The sequence below is a fragment of the Tupaia chinensis genome, unplaced genomic scaffold (genome assembly GCF_000334495.1).
Source record: "Tupaia chinensis unplaced genomic scaffold, TupChi_1.0 Scaffold143615_1, whole genome shotgun sequence".
Lineage (NCBI taxonomy): Eukaryota > Metazoa > Chordata > Mammalia > Scandentia > Tupaiidae > Tupaia > Tupaia belangeri.
This window is the reverse complement of record NW_006203463.1, coordinates 645,056-663,733: the sequence shown is the minus strand read 5'-3', so window position 1 is coordinate 663,733 and position 18,678 is coordinate 645,056. Positions and strand designations below refer to the sequence as shown.

At 48.5% G+C, this 18,678-nt stretch overlaps 1 protein-coding gene and 1 pseudogene across 1 annotated transcript in view; one reads left to right on the top strand and one right to left on the bottom strand.

The window, feature by feature from the left end:
• Window positions 1-3,043, top strand: part of LOC102492952 (transcription initiation factor TFIID subunit 9-like) — a 6,226-nt pseudogene extending 3,183 nt beyond the window's left edge.
• The window catches only part of SCFD2 (sec1 family domain containing 2), a 457,870-nt gene that overhangs the window by 109,815 nt on the left and 329,377 nt on the right, over window positions 1-18,678 (bottom strand). The gene's annotated exons all lie outside the window — the stretch shown is intronic.

The window sequence follows — 18,678 nt, the reverse complement described above, 5'->3', positions numbered from 1 at the left end:
GTGTCCCGGACCCGGTGGCTTAAAACTCACGCCGGGCGCGTGTGCGTGCGTGCCCAAGATCCTGAGAGGAGAATGGAGGAGAAGGGATTGCGACGTGACCATCCCCCCTGGGGGGTGATTTCTCGCTTTCTGTCTCTGTCTCTCTCTGTCTGTCTGGCGAGCGCACGCGCTATACAGTGAAAATCTCTCCAAAAATAAAATAAAATAAAATAAAAAAATAAATAAATCACAAGTGAGATTACAATTGGGACCATTTGATTTCATCTGTTTTCTGATTGAAAAAATAAAATATTTCTCTCCATTGCCATTCTGTTGTTTTCTTCTGCTGCTGTTGTGTTTTTCCTGACGCGATATGAGCTTGGTGTAGTAGCAACCATATTTAGAGTCATGTTCCATTGCTTTAAAAATATTCACATGTACTCACTCTTTGGCATTAAGAATTTTCTGTAAGGTCCCTGAACTGCTTTCTCTCTTCATTTCTTGGAGCCAGTTCTAAAAGGCAATCTGTCTTTTCTGAGGGTACACATATCCTGACTTGAAATTTTGTTTTTTCACATGCACCCATCGCACCGTATTTCTTATCCGAAATCGAACTACTTCTAATACACGTACCCTAAGGTACAGTTACAAACTCAGATGTCTTCAAAAGTCTCACCATTGGGCCAGCAAGTGGCATGGTGGGTAAGGAGTTAGACTCCAACATGGTCAATTGCAGTTCAAGTCCTGGGCCTGGTGGCTTGAAAATCACACCCGGCATGTGTGCGTGCATGCCCAAAATCCCAGGAAGAGGATGGAGGAGAAGGGATTGCAGCATGCCTGTCCTTTCTGGCGATTTCTCATTTTCCCACTCTGTCTCTCTGTCTCTCTCTGGCAGGTGCATGGGCCTTATGGCAAACACCTTTGAAAAAATTCTCACTATAAAGTGAATTCAAATTCCCTTGCCTCTAGCCATGATTATGTCAGTATTTGGTTTTCTCAGGAATAGGGAGAAAAAGCTCCTCTGAGCCAGGCATCCCTTCTGCAAACCCAATGAACAGCAGCCTCATCTCTCTCAGTTCTGCTCTCTAAAAGGTATGCTACTGGGACCAGTGGACTGCCTAATGGCTATGTCTCTGGACACCCGCATCATTGACCACGGTTTGAGTCCCAGACCTGGTGGCTTACACCATGCCAGGCGTGTGTGCATGCGTGCCCAAACTCCTGAGAGGAGACTGGAGGAGAAGGGATTGCAGCATGGCCATCCACCCTGGTGGGAGGGGGTGATTTCTTGCTTTCTGTCTCTCTGTTTTGCTGGTGAGCACGCATGCCCCATAGCAAAAATCTCTCTAAAAAATGAAAAAATAAAGATATGCTGCTGATAATAACTAAGGTGGAGGAAAAAGAAAATTCTGTTTTTTTTTTTTTTTAATTCCATAAGGTGGACCAGAGGAATAACTATGGAACTTGAAGTTCAAAGTTCCACATTGCACAATTATTTGAATCAAATACATGAAACAAATACACGGAAATCAAGAAATGTTTATAAAAACTAGGCCTGAGAGTAAAGAATTAGTCATACATTCATCCTTCACAAATCACACTATTCTTTTGTAATTAATGAGGAGAAAGGATAATGTAGAAGTTTTATCCACTCATTTCCACTGAAAAGCTCAACAATGGATTAATTAAAAGCAACACATCTTGCCCTAAAGCAGGCCACTTAGCAATGTTCTGGGTGCCAATTTTAGAAATGGAAAGCCTACAAGCTGTTATGTTCCAAGATTGTAAAGTTAATTAGCACAGAGAAATGATTTTTATCTCTGCATCATATAAAGGGACAAAAACTAGGTCAGGAATTTTTCTGCCTATTGTCACTTGTTTAGGTTCAGGGCTGGTTGAAGACAGATCAGCCGAAGGGTGAAGGTGCAGAATCCCCAGGTCAAATCTGATTCAGGGTTAGGTCATTGGTAGTGACTGCTAATCGCTTTAGCCAACAGGTCCCAATGTTCCAAAACAGGAAACAGACATTCTATTACACTAAAGTAGGCCTCAGACTTCCCACAGACCCATGTCTTTCCTGGTGGCCCCGCGGCACTCAGGTAGCATCAACTACCAGGAACGTCCTCTAAGACTTGTCGGCTGAGAGCGACTGAGCCGAGGCACCGGGAGCCCTCGCTGTGAAGACTATGGTGCTTCCGAACATCTTGCTCACCGGTACACCCGGGGGTTGGAAAACCCACACTAGGCGAAGAACTTGCCTCAAGATCAGGACTGAAATACACTGATGTGAGTGGGTTAGCTCGAGAAGCCTGACCCAATCACTGGATATCGTGGAATCTGGGAAGAGGACTTCTCCCAGGTCATGGCACAAACCCTGAAGGACGTGGGGATTACAGAAAAAGAGCCAAGAGTAATAAACCAGGTGTTGGAGCTTGCCTTCCGAGACGTGACCGCAATTCTGGATGATGCAAAAATTTCAAGCCATGCTAAGAAAGTTGTCCATGCGAGTGAGGCGTGACTGGCAACCCAGTGTCGTGCTGGCCAGTCTTTTACTCCCCCCGACCCGGGAGATTTTTTTTTTTTAATCAGACATTGCAAGGCAAAGAAATCAAACCCCTTTGCCATTGATCAAGCCATATTCAGGTCCTGGATCGCCACCTGATAGATACTGTTTAACATCTCCAAAGTATAGCCATCTACTTCTGCAGGAAGAGTAACACTCCACGGGTAAGTGTTGGTTCAGTTACTAGCAGACCAAGTCCTCCCACACTAGGCACACCAACTCCACAAACCATGTCTGTTTCAACTAAGGTGGGGACTCCAATGTCCCTTGCAGGGCAAAGATTTACAGCCCAGGTGCCTACGTCACAGTGCCCCAGCTGTGAAAGCATCAATTTCTGCAACTTCAGCAGTTCAGAATGTTCTGATTCACCCATCATTAATTGGGTCCCCAAACACTCTTACTACCACTAATATGGTGTCATCACAAAATAATACTGATGAATCATCGAGCGTATTGAGAAGAAACCGTGAAGATGGAGATGACAATGGTGATCATTCATAATCTAGCCCTCATGTACACAAGTGTGTACTTGGTCTTGACTCCATTGTACTGAAATTAAAAATGCATGCTGAATGTTTTCAAATTATGTTTTGGAAAATGTAAGTAGTATTGAATGAGTAAATACATAGTTCATCATTCTTTGTTGGGTTTTCTTTCATAGCATTAACGGTTTTTCATCAGCCTTCATATATAAAAAATAAAGTTATTCATTAATTTGGAAAAACAAAGATTTGTTGGCTGAGTGGCTTGAGTTTTTATTTCACTGAATGAGTGGTTCAGGCTAAACAAAATGGGTTTGCAGCATGAAGACAACATACTCAATGATTACAACTCACCTCCGATTGCCAAAGGAATATTAAACTTTTTCCGTGATTCGGGGGTCACAGAAAAATGGACTCAGACTCAGAGGGGATGGTGGAATCTTTTGGTCCCAGACTGTCAACAAATGTAGTTCGTTGTCTAGCCTTCACTTGAGTGCTGGCGAGGGTGGACTAGCATGAAATGAGACAGTCTAAGATGAGTTAGAGAAATAAATAACACCATGTTCACTTAGTGTGGGATTTAGAAAACTGTATCACTGAGACCCCATCCCACGATGGAAAAGTCTCACAGAAGCTGTGACATTACATTGATGACAATGATGATATGATTCATGGTCACAACAGCTGAAATGTATGATGGTAAGTCAATGCATAAAGCAAAAGGCTCACACAGTCACCAAAACTGCAAATACACACACACACACACACACACACACACACACACACACACGTGCTGCTGTCTGTCCCATGACCATTGATTCAGAAAGCATTTACTGAACACATGCTCCGTGCCATAACCATCATGGCTCATGGGGGCCACGCTGAGAGTATCAGAAGTTTTCATGCTAGTCTTCCACGTCATCTCAGCATCCTGGTCCATATCTTTCTAGGGATCCATACTGAAAACACCCCAATAAAGTAAATGGATTATGAAAGCTTAAAACTCGAGAGTCTGGGGATCAGCAGTTGGCGTAATGGCTATATTGCTGGACTCCCATGTGGTCAACCACAGTTTGGGTCCTGGACCCGGTGGCTTAAACTCACATGGGGCGTGTGTGTGTGCATGCACAAGATCTCAAGAGGAGACCGGAAGAGAAGGGATTGCATTGTGGCTATCCCCCCAGGGGGTGATTTCTTGCTTTCTGTCTCTCTGTCTTTCTCTGTCTTTCTGGTGAGCACATGCACCCTATAGCAAAAACCTCTCCCCAAAAAAATAAATAAATAAATAAAAGAGAGAGTCTTGGGCCAGCAGGCAGCACAGTGGTTAAGGAGCTGGATTCTCTCAGGGCCGACCACAGTTTGTGTCATTGACCCAGAGGCTTGTAACTCACACTGGGGGCATGTGCCTATGTGCCCAAAGTATTGAGAGGAGAATGGAGGAGAAGGGACTGCAGTGTGACCATCCCCATAGGGGTGATTTCTCATTTTCTCTCCTTGTCTCTCCGGCAAGCACATGTACCTATAGCAAAAATCTCTCTCTAAAAAAGGGAAAAAAAAGGATTATTAGTAATAGCTTTCATGCATATTACTGACTTCCTTCGATTCCTCTACTCTATTGCATAGACTCTCTCTGAGCCCCTGCCTCAGCCCAGGCCCCTCGGTTCCCCCGGCAGGCCCACCACGATGCCCAGTTTCCTACAGTGGCTGAAGGTATGCTCCTTTCATTCTGCCCCCATCACGCTGAGTTCATTCTGCCCATGCCGTGCTGTGCGTTTGCACGTCCTGCACGCTTTCCGTCCCATCTTCCCAGGCTGGCTGGTCAGAATCCGAGTATGTCCAATTGCAACAGCACTGCTAAGTGACCAAAATGGTGCCGGTACGTGGAAAGACCACACTGAGAGCTACAGAGATAACAATGGCCGACTGTAAATAAGAACTCATCAAACCGCCTGGAACGGGGAGAACGTGATGCCAACACTGCCAGGTCGGCGCCCACAGGGAACGGAGCAAGCACGCGAGGCTGCTCTGTGCTCGCTCCTGCTCTTGCTTCCCCTGTCCTCCCACTGCAGCCCACGTGCCTGGCTGGAATGGCCTGCAGGCAGACACCTCACCTCCACGCAGGCGGTCCGCACCTGCTGTGGTTGGGTTCCACCTGGTTTGACAGCTGTTGGGAGAGGAGCCTGGAAACTCAGAGTTCATTCTTTCATGGTCATGGTAAGAAGGTCACCATTTGGTTCCGTTTTCTACTACTTGTTACTCAGGTGATCTAATTCTAGTCTCTTCATATAGTACTCCAGGGTAGAAATGCGACTAGTTATTATGGGAATTACTGGGTTGTTGGAAAAGTCATGATGCATTGGGGCAGGAAAAACCATGGCAAAACCATGCCAACAACCTAATAAAACAGCACTGGTAGGGCCAGCAGCTGGTGTGGAGGTTAAAGTGCCTGGATCCCACATGGCCAAGGGTTCTAGTTCTAATCCCAACAACTTGAAACACACACCAGGTATATGTGCGTGCATGCCCAAAATCCCAAGAGGAGAATGGAGGAGAAGAATGGGAGAGAATGCTTGGCAATGTCTCCCCTCCTCTCTTGTGGTATGCCTTTTCACCACTTGCTCCGTCTACCCGCATTCCTGTGTCTGTTAAAATGCTTTACTTCCTGATCCCCTGCCAGCCCCTCACACTCCCTATGCTTCTCTGTCCTCTACTTCTGTGTGTTCAGATCTTTCAGTTTTGTCCAGTGTCCAATGTGTCCATCCAGTACACATTGAGCAATATATGTACACTGTCTTTAATCATCTCGCTTATTTCACTTAGCACTACATCTTCTAGACTTTGTATCAAACGGCAGGATCTCCTTGCTCTTTATTTTGGAGAGGTTTTTTTCGCTACAGGGCGTGTGGACTCGCCAGACAGACAGAGAGAGACAGAGAGATAGAAAGTGAGAAATCACCCCCCAGGGGGGATGGCCACACCACAATCCCTTCTCCTCCATTTTCCTCTCGGGATCTTGGGCACGCACGCACATGCGCCTGGCGTGAGTTTAAGCCGCTGGGTCTGTGTCTGGGACTCGAACCGCAGTCGACTACGTGGGAGTCCAGCGACATAGCCATTATGCTAACTGCTGGTCCCAGGATCTCCTAGTTCTTTTTGGCTGAATAGTATTCCACTGTATATATGTGCCATGTTTTAAAAATCCAGTCATCAGTTGTTAGATTGATGTGTTAGCTATTGTAAATAATGTTGCAGTAAATGTGGATGCACAAGGGTCTTTCCCACTGAGGGGTTCCCTATCTTTTGGATAAACACCCAGGAGTGGGATTAGTGGGTTGGATGGTCTAGACTAACAGCTTCAAAGTGCTCGATACACAGCAGTCCGTGCAGTCCCTGAGCCACCTTGCATATGAGGTCACGCTCTGCAGAGGACATTTCATTCTGGAATGGACTGCATATGTAATGGCGGTCCTGTAAGATTATCTTTTTTTTTTTTTTTTTTTTTGGAGAGGTTTTTGCTATAGGGTGCGTGCACTCGCCAGAAAGACAGAGAGAGACAGAGACAGAAAGTGAGAAATCACTCCCCAGGGGGGAACAGCTATACTGCAATCCCTTCTCCTCTATTCTCTTCTGAGGACCTTGGGCACGCATGAACATGCACCCGGCGTGAGTTTAAGCCACTGGGTCCGGGACTCGAACCGTGGTCGCCTATATGGGAGTCCAGCGACATAGCCATTATGCCAACTGCTGGTCCCGGTCCTGTAAGATGGTAACAGTCTCCACAAAGAGCCTAGGTCCCACCGTCTAGGTGTGTGTAAGTCCACTCCACGGTGTCTGCACCATGACGAATCTGCCTAACGACACATTTCTCAGTGCACATCTCCATCAGTAAGTGGCACGACTGCGACCTTGTTTAATCTTCACGAGATCCCTGTGAGGTGGGTATTATTATTTATCCCGTTTCACAGATTAAGAAACTCAAGCACAGAGATGTTAAATGACTTGCCGAAGGAGCGCAGCCAACACACGGCAGTCAGGGGAGTAACACCTACGCAGTCCCGAACACCCCGCAACGTCTCTTCACTCCTGCGAGGCCTGACTTTGCTTCCGTGGGGGAGGTGGGCCAGTTCTCTGCACCCGACATGTCCACGCATGGACACGTTTGTCCATCAGACTGCGGCACCCAGTGCCGCCCTTGGAATCTCTCTCCACTGTTTGTCCACTTGGGCCTGGAGGGTCCAGCGCTCCTCTGAGCCACACCTGAGCCTGTGAGGCTGTCTACACCACCAGGCTCTGTGTTCAGTCGGCCACCCCATGCGTGCTCTGCGTCATCTGTTCTCCTCCCCCTGCCCTATCTCACTCCTATCAGCATGGAGCTGTTTCCCAGTCCCAGTATCATTTAGTCGGAGTCCTCTCGGTCACTAACATTTAAGTTAAATGTAATTATTCAACCACAGGCCAGGTGGCCCTTGTGTTTTACTGACATGTTCCGTTATGATGTGGAAGGCTGGCGGCGTGCAGGAGTTCAAGGGCCACAGTGTTCCTTTGGCCTGGCTTTAACAGAGAACATCTCTTAGGTGGGAAATGCCCAGCCTTCGCAGGGGCAGCACACGCTTCGCTGAGTCCCCAATTCACTTCTTTCTCCCTTTATTCTTATTTATTTATTTATTTTTAAAATTTTAGTTTTGGTATAGGGCACGTGTGCTTGCTGGAGAGAGATGGAGAGAGACAGACAGGGGGAAAGTGAGAAGTCACCCCCAGGGGTAAGGCCACGCCACAATCCCTTCTCCTTCATTCTCTCCAGATTTTGGGGCATGCATAGACACGCGCCTAGTGTGTTTTTCAAGCTGCCAATCTGAGACTTGAACTGCACAGCCGGCCGTTTGGGATCCAGCTGCCTTAACCTCCACGCCACCCGGCTGGCCGCTCATTTCATCTCTAAGGCATCCCTGTTCCCACGAGGACGTGGACGGCGGTGTGACAGACGTGGCATCAGGGCTGAGGGTGCAGGTGCTGTCACTCAGCCATGCAGAGCAGGCTGCTGCTTGACGTTTCCAATACTGGACACAAAAGGCCCCGTAGTAAAGGCATAAAGTGAGAGGCTCCAGAGGGAGGGGACAAGGAGCTCAGGACGACCCCCGGCTGTAAATGGCAGCACATCAGAGCTTGAGGGCATGGCCAGTTGTATGCCGGAGCCGGGCTTCTTAGTGTCTGATCTTTCAATCTGTGGCCACAGGGCAAACAAGTGATCAGGTGTGTGTATGTGTGTGTACATGTGGGTGCATGTGTGTGAGTGTGTGCGCATGTATGCATGTGTGTATGCGTGTATGTGTGTGTAGCATTTATGCAGTTGCAGCTGGCTGTCATGCAAGGTAGATGCTATTATGGATTCTTTACTGTAAAAGAAGATGACTACACAGAGGTGGTCAGAACTCAGCCAGCCCCGATTATACTTCCGTTACTGCAGAACAGGACTGGGCAGTGGTAAAGAGAAAGCGGCTGGTGAGGAGTTTGGGCGTGTGTGTGTGTGTGTGTGTGTGTGTGTGTGCACGCGCAAGGATCTATCGTTGTATGCCGGAGCCGGGCTTCTTAGTGTCTGATCTTTCAATCTGTGGCCACAGGGCAAACAAGTGATCAGGTGTGTGTATGTGTGTGTACATGTGGGTGCATGTGTGTGAGTGTGTGCGCATGTATGCATGTGTGTATGCGTGTATGTGTGTGTAGCATTTATGCAGTTGCAGCTGGCTGTCATGCAAGGTAGATGCTATTATGGATTCTTTACTGTAAAAGAAGATGACTACACAGAGGTGGTCAGAACTCAGCCAGCCCCGATTATACTTCCGTTACTGCAGAACAGGACTGGGCAGTGGTAAAGAGAAAGCGGCTGGTGAGGAGTTTGGGCGTGTGTGTGTGTGTGTGTGTGTGTGTGTGTGTGCACGCGCAAGGATCTATCATCCAGGGGTTACTTGGGGGTGGTGCCATAAAACACGCTCATACGCGTCTTCTACAATCACATCCATGTGCATCAACTGGCGTAAACATCCACTAGCAGAAAAGGCGTTAGCGAATTACGGCTCATGGCCGGCTACCACACACCTATGGCAGTAACAGGGCCAGCTTCACACACGCCATCTCCTGTCCTTTCCGGGACACGTAGATGCGCATACACCTCCAAGTTCCCTGAGGCTGAGTGCAGTGACCAGCGTCACTGGTGGAACGAGAGTTGAGGTATTGGCCGCTATGTCCGGGCAGAGATTTTAAGAACTTGTCTCTAAGTGGCAGCTTCTCCTCTGCCTGCTTCAATGATGGTGGAAGTGTGTCGCAGTGGGCCTGGCCTTACGTCTGTCAGGAGTAACTGTGATAAGAGGAGCCCTCTGCTGACCGGAGTGAGAGATGCAGCATAAATGATGTGAGAATTGAAGTGGACTAAGTCCCTGAGATTTGGGGGCTGCATTACTGGAGCAAAACCCAGCCTCTAATGACTAGTAAGAGCAAGCTTGAATACAGAAAACAGTAATTAATAGTTGTGAACCTGGAATGAGCAAAAATGTGCAAAAATGAAAACCATTGATAGTTTTGCTAAAATGAACAGTATTCTTCATTATGGTTATTACTATTTTTTCACTTATAAAAATGTTTTAAAGGGGGGACCAGCAGTTGGCGTAATGGCTATGTTGGTGGACTCCAATGTAGTTGACTGTGATTCAAGTCCCGGACCTGGTGGCTTAAACTCACACCAGGCGCATGTATGCGTGTGCCCAAGGTCTCGATGGGAGAATGGAGGAGAAGGGATTGCGGCGTGGCCATCCCTCCTGGGGGGTGATTTCTCACCTTGTCTGACTGTTTTTCTCTTTCTGGCAAGCACACGTGTCCTATAGCAAAAACCTCTCCAAAAAAAAAAAAAAGTTTTAAAAGGACAGAAAGCTCTAGGAATAAGGGCTAGCCAGTTGGTGTGATGGTTGGATCCCCACGTGGCCGACTGTGCAGTTCAAGTCTCAGACAGGACGGCTTGAAAAGCACACTGGGCATGTGTGTGTGCATGTCCAAAATCCTGAGAGGAAAATGGAGAAGAAAGGATGGCAGGGTGGCCATCCACCTGAGGGGGTGACTTCTTACTTTCCCTCTTTTTCTCTTTCTCACTCTCTCTCTCTCTCTCTGGCAAGCATATGGACTCTACAGCAAAAAATAACGAAATAAGACAAAACAAAACAAATGACTCTAGGAATATGAAAAAAAAATTGTCTCCAAGATTCTATGCAGATACAAAACTGAATTTACAGCAGAAGGCTTTATTAAAGAAAGCACAGGAAGTAAATTTCCACTGGCATTTAGATTAAGCATCACCTACCTGGCAGGTAAGTGTTACCCGGATAATTTGTTAGGGGAGGCATTTCTCTTGCCTTCCATTACCAACAAAGGCAAAAGTAAACAAACCAGATTATATCGAACTGAAAAGCTTCTGCTCAACAAAGGAAGCAATTAATACAGTGAAGAGACAACGCATCAAAAGGGAGAAGATATTTGCATACTATCCATCTGACAAGAGATTAATAACCACACTATATAAGGAATTCAAACAATCAATAGCAAAAAAACTAAATACACCAAGTTAAGAAATGGGCAAATACTTGAATCAAGAGTTTTCTAAAGAAGGCATACAAATGGTAAACAAATATGTGAAAAAATACTCAACATCACTAATCGTTAGAAAAAAAGCAGATCACAACCATAATGAGAACTCATCTTACCCCAGTTAGAATGGTTATATTCCAAGAGACAAAAAATAACAAATGTTAGTTAGAGTGCAGAGAAAAGGGGCATTTTAAAAAAAAACAAACACTGTTGGTGGGAAAGTAAATTAGTACAGCCATTATGGAAAAGAGTATGGAGGCTCCTCAAAAAAATGGGAATGAAATTTTTTCTGTATGACCCAGCGATCTCTCACTACTGGGTATATTCCCAAAAGCAAGTAAATGAATATGTCACAAAGGGATTGGCACCCCAATGCTTACCGCAGCGTTATTCACGATAGTTAAGATATAGAAGTAACTTAAGTGTCCGTCAACTGATGGAATGGAACAAAGAAAAATGTGTGTGTGTGTGTGTGGGGGGGTTGTCTGTACATACATACCTACAATGGAACGCTATACAGCCATCAAAAGGATGAAATCCTTTGGTCTGACATGAGATGGACAAGCCTGGGGGGGCACTATGTTAAGTGAAATAAGCCAGACACAGCGAGATACCGCACGTACTCCCTCATGTGTGAAAACTGAGAAAGAATGGCTTCACGAAGCCAGAAGGGTGAGGAATGACTGCTAGAGGCCGGGAAGAATGGGGTGGAGGAGTCAAATAGAGATGCTGATGGACGGAAATGGAATGCCAGATGGACAGGAGAAGCAATTTCTAGTATAGTAAGGTATGGTGAGGAGATTCTGAATGGCAACAACTTGCTGTGTGTCTCAGAGAGACTAAAAGAGACTTTTGAGCATTCCCAACACAAATAACGACAAGAGGCAGAGATGAGGGGAATGCTAATCATCCTGAAGGAATCATCACACGCTCTATTCATGTACTGGAAAATCACACTGTACACCCGCAAGTATGTATACTGATGATGGGTTAATAAGAAAATGTTCATGGGGATAGCAACGGCTCCTCCTCTGTAATAACGGCTGTCGGAGGTCTAGAAGAGTCGTCTGTGTACAGCTCTCAGCTGGGTCCTCAGCATAGCGGGCCCCGGGACAGGGCCACCTCCCATCGCTGCTGCTATGCTAACAGAACACGGCTACTCCTCAGAGACAGCACATTTTGCTTAGAGCAACTGCCCCCACGGGAGAGCTAACCGCTTGCACTGCCGCTGGAAACGGGGTGAAAACTTCAGGAGTTTTATGTCACTGATGATTCTTAGAAGAAATTCAATTATTTTTGTGCAATATTCACAGCATCATTAAGAGTCTGAAGGGGCTGCTAACACTTGACTGAACTTTATGGGGCCAATTAGGTGTTGTTATCGTTCCATAGACAAACCTGAGGATTTGCTAAGGGCTGGGATTCCTTCCTAAGGATATTAGGGACCCTCCATTGCCCATCCTAAATAAGACAGGGTTGGAGAGCAGCCACACCCTTCCCCTTCACAAGGCTGGGGAGGAGGGATGCCGTGGGGAGAGAACCCACAGTGTTATCAGGGTGGCTCTAGCAACAGGGGGTGCCCTAGGCTCCCCTGGGCTCAAGGGGCCAGAGTACAGGCCAAAAGAAGGATCCGGGCATCGGGCAGGAAGGACTGGAAAAGCCACCAGCTTTCCTTCCAGCGTCTTCCTTTCGGTTAGAGATGGAAGACCTGAGGCAGACGCTGTTCGGGCATGAAGACTGAATGACCGCTGGTTCTCCCGTGCTGTGGTTAGGGGAAGATGAATCATAGTAAAGAGGGAAGCTGGCAGGGAGGAGTTCGCCTGGCCCACACAGCCGAGCTTGTTACCCTGGTGCCTGAGTAGGATCAAGACCCGGGCAACCCCTTCGTTAAACCTGGACAGCCTCAGAAGGGCACAGAGACTGCAGGCAGCTGAGGAAAAGCCCAGCGAGGGCTTCCACACGTGGCGGGTCAGAGGCCTGGCGTCGTGTGCGAGACTGGCTCGGTTTCAGAGTACGATTTGGGGCGATTCTCTTTACTCGCTTATGCTCTAACCTTGCCCAGTAGTTCAGCAGAGCGAGGTCGACACAAAGCACAGACCTACACAGAAGAGACTGCTTTGTCACGGCTGCGTCTTCGTCCTTGGAGCAGGGGCTGGGTGCGGGAAGTGCTCGCAGTTGCCTGTGGAGAGGGTGAGCGAGGATTGGCAGTCTTGTGGACAGGGCAGAAGGGAAAGCAAACGGTCTTCAGAACGGGGGAGAATCGGAACCAGGAGCCTCGAGCCCAGCAGACCCAGCGTGGAAGCTTGTTCCAGACACTGCACAGGGTCAAGGCCGAGGCAGCACTGAACCCCCCCCGCCCCCCCAGAACAAGGAAGCAATCTTAGGACAGACAGAACTCCCCTGGACGCCGGGACGTTGCACTCTCAGATGAGCCTCAGGACATCTCTATTTTATTATTATTTTTAAGTTATTCATTCATTGATTTATTTCCATTTGTTATTATTATTTTTTTCATTTCACCAGAGAGAGACAGAGAGAGAGAAAGGGAAAGCAAGAAAGCAAGCTGCTAGGTCCGGGACCTGAACCATGGTCGGTCATGTGGGAATCCAGCACCTTTAGCCACCATGTCACCTGCCGGCCCCTATTTACTTTTAGTTTGGTCGAAGACATATGCATTCACCAGAAAGGCAGAAAAAGAAAGAGAGAAAAAGCAAGGCGAGAAATCCCCCCAGAAGGGATGGCCACACCGCAGTCCCTTCTCCATTCTCCTCTCATGATTTTGGGTACGCATGTATATGCACCCAGTGTGATTTTCAAGCCACTGGGTCCAGGATTCAAACCACACAGTTGGCTGTGTGGGACCCAGCTGTACCACCAGGCAGGCTACCTCAGGGCCTCTCCAATAAGCAATCTAACCAGTGTCTGTCCCAAATGATGCATATGTGAGCCAAATGCTGCTGCTGGGAGCAGGGAGAGATGTGGCATTCCAGGAGGTTGGGGTCAGACACGACGCATGTGAACTGCGGGGCTCCGCACCTGGCCTACAACCAGGACTCCACAACGGCTACGATCACCATCCTCACGAAGGCCCAAGTGTGCAGGTGGCTTCTCCCTTAAAGTCTGGTATTAGCTCGCTTTTCTAACTCTTTTTTTTTTTTGAGAAGTTTTTGCTATAGGGCGCGTGTGCTCGCCAGAGAAAAAGACAGAGAGACAGAAAGTGAGAAATCATCCCCCAGGGGGGGATGGCCACGCTGGAATCCCTTCTCCTCCATTCTCCTCTCGGGATCTTGGGCACGCATACACAAGTGCCCAGTGTGAGTTTAAGCCACCGGGTCTGGGACTCAAACCGCGGTTGACTACGTGGGAGTTCAGCGACACAGCCATTACACTAACTGCTGGTCTCATGTTTTTCTAACTATTGAATGTTTATTATGATTAATTGTTTTGGAAAAATAAAAGGGGCTATTTTGCTTTAATCAAAAAAGGAGGGACAGTGGACAAACTGGGTTGTGACACTGATCTCAGTAAAATGTCTGCCTTACAGGGGGCTGCACAGTGGCTCGTGGCAAAGTGCAACTCTGCAAGGCCATCCCACATGCACAGGCTCCTGGTGCAAGCCCAGAGACCTCGCTGAGCACACCAGGCGCACACTTGCCCCTGAGCTGGCGCTGGCTGGGGCAGACCGTGGCCCTGGGACCCTGTTGAGGGTGCTGTCTCTGTCTCTGTCACTCTTGCTTAGGGAAGAACTAGAATTTTCTTGTTAAATGTGTCCCTTATAGAGCAGACCCTGGAATAAGATCAAGGCAACAACAGCTCTCTGGTTCTGGCGCCCTAAGAGTGGGCGACACTAGACTGTGCCACGTTTGGTAAATAGCATACTTCATCTGCTGAAGCAGGGCAGAGCTTAAATCCCCAAGGAAGATGTATTCAGCCGGTGTGATCTATCGATCTGTTTTGTTTTGAGAGTTTTTAATACTAAGATAAAATATAAAACATATTATTCAAGTCAAACAGGGCTAAGGAGGGGCCAGAAGATCGCATACTCGGTACATTGCTGGACTCCCAGATGACCAACCATGGTTCAAGTCCCAGATTCAGTGGCTTAAAACTCACACTAGGCATGTGTGTGTGTGTGTGTGCGTGCCCAAAATCCTGGGAAGAGAATGGAGGAGAATGGATTTGGTATGGCCAGCCCCTGGGGGGTTGATTTCTCACTTTCTGTCTTACTATCTCTGTCTCTGTCTCTCTCTCCCTGGAAAGTACACACACTCTCAGACAAAAACTTTTTAAAAATCCAAACCAAACCAAAACAAACAAGAGCTAAGGAGCTTATCCTGCAACCATCCACATGCCTGCTCCTGGGGATGGAGACCTCTCCCAAACCGAAGGGTGTTAGTAACATAGGAGCCTTCAGAAGTCGTGAAAAATGCATGTTATAGGGGGGAAAAAAAAACACCACAACTGCATGGATCATGAGAGGAGTCCCTCGTATAACCAGGGGACAGGTTGCCGGGGCCACTGCAATGACACGCCATGTTCTTCTCTAGCTCTTCTGTCCTGAGTGTTCTGAGGTCACCTTCACACAGGATGTACAGGTATTTTTTTCTTCCATGTGTTAAAACCTGTGCACACGCCCTGTGATGAGGTACTTCAAACACACCTTAGCAAACTCCCACAGTGGAATTCAGAGAGGCAGAGAGCAGAATGGTGGCTCCCAGGGTGGGATGAAGGGGACCGGGGAGACGCTGGTCAGAGGCCACAGACCTTGGCTGGACAGGCGGGGAAACACAGACTGTCTGTCGTACGGCACGGGGATGGCAGCTCCTGACGACGCCCCACACGCTCGCCATGGCTGGCAGGTAAACCTGAAGCACCCTCGTCCTGAATAAATAAGTATTTAAAGTAATACGCGGCATCTTCAAAAGGTTCATGGAAAATGCATATTGTGAGAAAACTTCCAAAATGTTTGGACCAAAATCAACTCATATTTAATTGCATTTTCCTCGAACCTGTTGATGCCCGTGCGTGTGTGTGTATGTGTGTGCTCATTAGCTGGATTTAGGCAGTACATAATGTATCCATATTTTAAAACATAGTGTTGTACATCATAAATATTACTTTTTTTGGGGGGGGTCAGTTAAAAAAAATGAAAGAAGACGGCTGGCCCCATAGTGCTGTATGGAAGGATCCAGAAACCACACAGCCAGCTGTGGTTCGAATCCCGGCCCTAGTGCTCGGAGAGCGAGCTGGGCATGGATTCTGATGGAATGGAGGAGAGGGGACTATGGGGTGGCCAGGCCCTGCTGGGGCGTGCTTCCTCTGTCTCTCTCACTCCTTCTTCCTGGCATGCACAAGTGCTCTCTGGCATATTAAAAGTGAAAAGCGGCCTCTTGGGTGACTGAAATCATTAATTCAGAAATAACAAAGGCAGCCTCGCCAGACAGACGATTACTGCAATAGGAGATCAAGCCAGGGTTCTGACATCTGGCCCGGAACCTCCTTGGGAGCAGTCAATCCCAATTACGTGCACTCAAAAGAAGAAAGAAACACACTTAGAAGAAAAAAATTGCTAATCTGAAATCATGCTTATTTCCCTCTGGAGAGAAGTCAGGGACACATATGTAGAAATACCATAACCTGCGTCGGTGCCTTCACCCCGACGGCCCACCCTGCCTCGTCTCCCCTCCGCAGACCTACCCAGGCCAGAAAGCGGCAGGAGACCGAGTCCCCTCTATCATTTTCACCTACGGGATCTCCATTCCGTAGTATCTCTCACCCTTCCTCCTCAGTGCCCTCCACGGAGGTCTTCATCATTGCTGGATTACTTCCGCCTCGCTCCCTCGGAGCTGCTGCACTGCAGTCAGGTCCACTCAGGACCACACGGACCGTGTCCCTTGGAGCTGGCAATAAGGGTGCTGCCTCCGCTCTGCCCTCTTAGCGCAACCAAAGGAACTAGCGGGTGTAATGGCTACGTAGCTGGACTCCCACGAGTCCCAGACCCGGCGGCTTGAACTCACAGTGGGTGCCTATACATGCGTGCCCAAGATCCCAAGAGGAGAATGGAGGAGAAGGGATTGAGACGTGGCCATCCCCCCGGGGGGTGATTTCTCGCTTTCTGTCTCTCTGTTTCCCTCTGTCTCTCTAGTAAGTGCATGCACCCTATAGCAAAAAATCTCTCTAAATAAATAAGTAAAATAAAACGCAACTACAGTTATGTTGTTCCATTTCTTTAAATCTTAAAAATTAATTAGGATGATGACGCTTGAAGACGGTAACAGGCAGACACGCGTGTGCCCTGCACGGCACCAACTCAGCACGGTGCGTGTTGTCACTCGTTTAGTCCTACCGCCCACTGAGAGGTGCACGCTCACCCCACTTTACAGGTGGTGGACTGAGGCTCTGAGGCTGAGAACCTGCCGATGGGCGCATAATTTCTTTGCTTTTTTGCAGGGGTTGGGGGATGGCAGGCACACACCGCGTGTGCCCAACATGCTTTTTGAATTGCCAGGTCCCGGACTTGAACTGTCAGTCAGCCATGTGGGACCCAGCTGCCTTAACCATCATGCCATGCTGGCCCTTCCTTCCTTCCTTCCTTTGTAATTTGCTAGAGAACATTACACTCTGCTGGGGGAGAGAGAGAGAGTGAGAGACAGAGAGAGGGAACTTGAGAAAGCAACCCCACAAGGCGTGGCCACACCTCAATCCCTTCTCCATCTCGCCCTCCTCAGGACTGTGGGCGTGCATACATATGCACCCAGCATGGTTTTCAATCTGCTGAGGCTGGGACTTTTTTTTGAGACGTTTTTGCTATAGGGCGCATGCGCTCACCAGAAAGACAGAGAGAGACAGAGAGACAGAAAGCGAGAAATCACCCCCCGGGGGGATGGCCACGTCTCAATCCCTTCTCCTCCATTCTCCTCTCGGGATCTGAGGCGTGCACGCACATGCTCCCGGTGTGAGTTTTAAGCCACCGGGTCTGGGATGCGAACCGCGGTCGACTACGTGGGAGTCCAGCGACACAGCCATTACATTAACTGCTGGTTCCCGTGAGGCCAGGTCTTAAACCACACAGTTGGCTACGTGGGATCCAGGTGCCTTAACCACCACGCCCCCAGGTGACTTGGTCACAGTTTCCAAAGAGCAGGGTCCAAGAGGGGGCCTGCCTGGGCCAGAGTCTCAGCAGCTCTTCCAAGAGCACACATGTGCTGTCGTGTGTGTGGGCAGAGTGTGGCCTCCGGGTGACGGCCACTAGTCCAGCCTTACAGGAGGCCGCCAGGGCAGGGGCCCTTCTGGCCCACACCTGCGTCTTCCCGCCTCATCTCTGGCCACCAACTCTCTTGAGCTCTAGCTGTTTCCCCAAAGGACACGCTGATACACTTCCTGTGTCTCTACACACCTGACCCCTTTTCTGGAACGCCATTTCCTTCTTTGACAGGTAAACGCGAGTCTCCCGTCACACTCTCCCGACCCCTCCATGGTGACAGAGCCCTCGATTACTGCGGAGCACGCAGCACTGCCTTCATGGCTTTTCCAGCTTTCTGCATGCTTCATTTTTTTATCGCATATGGATTTTCCTGCTAGACTGTGAGTCCTTTGGGAGCTGGGCCCAAAATCTACTTTAAAAAAAAAAAAGTTATATATTTCTTCCATGAGAGAAAGAGAGAGAGCGGGAGAGAAAGAGAGACTATCCGCATCAAAATCTTGAGGCCAGCATTCACCCCTGGCTTTAGCCAGCCCCCGGCCATGGGCACAGGCACACCTGCAGACTCGGGGAGGCCTCAGGACACAACCAGGGGCTGAAGGTGAGGCCTGTGCTGGCGCAGAGGCTGGCATCTGGTAGAGACGCGGCCTAGTGTGCAGGACTGTGCTGAGCGGGTGTGGAGTTAGCTCAGTTTATAAGCCAGCGTACCCTTCACTCTCTGTGGATCCCTGGTGTGAGAGCATCCAGTCATCCACGGCCTGCTATAGGCAATGGAAGAATTCTGGTTTGAGTGCTTGACCATCTGAAGTCAGAGACGACGACTT